This window comes from Octopus bimaculoides, chromosome 3 (genome assembly GCF_001194135.2).
Source record: "Octopus bimaculoides isolate UCB-OBI-ISO-001 chromosome 3, ASM119413v2, whole genome shotgun sequence".
NCBI classification, from domain to species: domain Eukaryota; kingdom Metazoa; phylum Mollusca; class Cephalopoda; order Octopoda; family Octopodidae; genus Octopus; species Octopus bimaculoides.
Genome location: NC_068983.1, coordinates 122,402,083 through 122,403,643, shown reverse-complemented (window position 1 = coordinate 122,403,643; position 1,561 = coordinate 122,402,083). Strand labels below are relative to the sequence as shown.

Below are 1,561 nucleotides of genomic sequence, written 5' to 3'. Positions count from 1 at the left end.
ACACTCACAACGCCCGGTCTGAGAATCGAAACCGCGATCCTATGACCGCGAGTCCGCTGCCCTAACCACTGGGTCATTGCGCCTCAACTCAAATAACGAGAAACTGCAAAAAAAAAGAAAACTTCCTTGTTCGCTCGCATAACTATATGGCCTTTGTAACTGTTAACTTACTATCTATTATTTGGCTGGGAAATTTATTATACTGTTCTAAATTCGAGCAATTGAGGTAAACTTCAACATATTTGCTCGGTCTGCTAGAAATAGAAGTCAAATCTGTTTCAACTCACACCTTTCCACTGTAAAAAAAAAGGAAGCACCGTCTTAGATAGATCGTGCATTAAAAAAAGGTAGGAGAGTCATGGCTGGAATGCGTTTTGTCACAGAGTTACTCGAGTTGACAACAAAGCGTGAACTCCTCTTAATTTTAATTACATTTTCCATAATTGTTTCTAATGCGTTTGTCTTGTTAGGCCTCGAAGTTCTTTTTAAGTAATCATTATATTTACAATTAGCCGCTTCATGACGTCAGAATTTTGCTTTTTACAGGGTATTAAAATTTGGGCCTTTATTCAACTTAACTTTTTTTTTTTATTTCTGCTTATTACCGTACGCACTCTCGAGGCAACCAACATTGATTTGGATATTTAACATACGAATTCTGACAGGATTTCAGAAACTGGATCTCATACACACGCACGACACGCGCACACACAAGATCTTAACAAAAGTCTGATTTAATCAACATCTTTTGAATACTAATATTTAATTATACATTTTTTCCAATTGCAATTCTAATGTACATATTCTTTCTTTTATTCTGTTATTTACTTGACGCAGTAAAATAAGTTACACAATTAATGAGTCAACGTCTTCAAGTGTGATAAAACGGAACAACTTATACAATTAATGAGCCAATGTCTTCAAGTGTGATAAAATGAAACAACTTACCTCAAAAAAACGATATTTATATGTATCCTTCTGTTCTAAAATTTACGAATTAGTTTTTATCCAAGGAGCGGTTTTAAATATCTCAAATTTTTTTATCGGATTTGTATTTTGTTTGTTGAGATTCGCTGTTTTGGGGTTCTTTGTAGTTTTTTTTTTTTAATTTAATATTGATGTTTTAAATATCAATATTACTTAAATAAATGTTATTGTAAAAAAATGTAGAAAGAAAGAGGAAACCAGCGTCGTCTTTATTCTTATATCGAATAGTAAAGATTGTTTTAAGTTTGCCTATCGTGTTGAAACGGAACTAAATAAAGTGTCATTCTCAATAAAGTGTTCTATTGGTTAAATGTTTATAGCAGAAGCTATGTCATTAGATAAGTACATTAATGTTAAGTGGTAATACATGTTATTTATTTGGAAATATCTATTTTTAGGCTGTATTAAGGGAAATTAGTGGGCCAGACGGATTGGAAAAAAGGACGATCCGATTTTAAGTTTCAATTTGATTCTTGGTTTCAGCACGTGCACCGTTAATGCCCTTGCAAAACATGGGCAATGCTTCTCCTCTTTATTCCCCCTTCTTGGGTATACCATTCGGGAATATTACTTG

At 33.4% G+C, this 1,561-nt stretch overlaps 1 protein-coding gene across 1 annotated transcript in view; it reads right to left on the bottom strand.

The window, feature by feature from the left end:
- LOC106870246 (serine/arginine repetitive matrix protein 1) overlaps positions 1 to 1,272 on the bottom strand; it is a 50,848-nt gene extending 49,576 nt beyond the window's left edge. The window contains exon 1 of the mRNA XM_014916263.2: positions 949 to 1,272. The gene's annotated coding sequence lies outside the window, so the exon portion shown is untranslated. The remainder of the gene's footprint in view (positions 1 to 948) is intronic.
- Between the last annotated feature and the right edge of the window lie 289 nt (positions 1,273 to 1,561).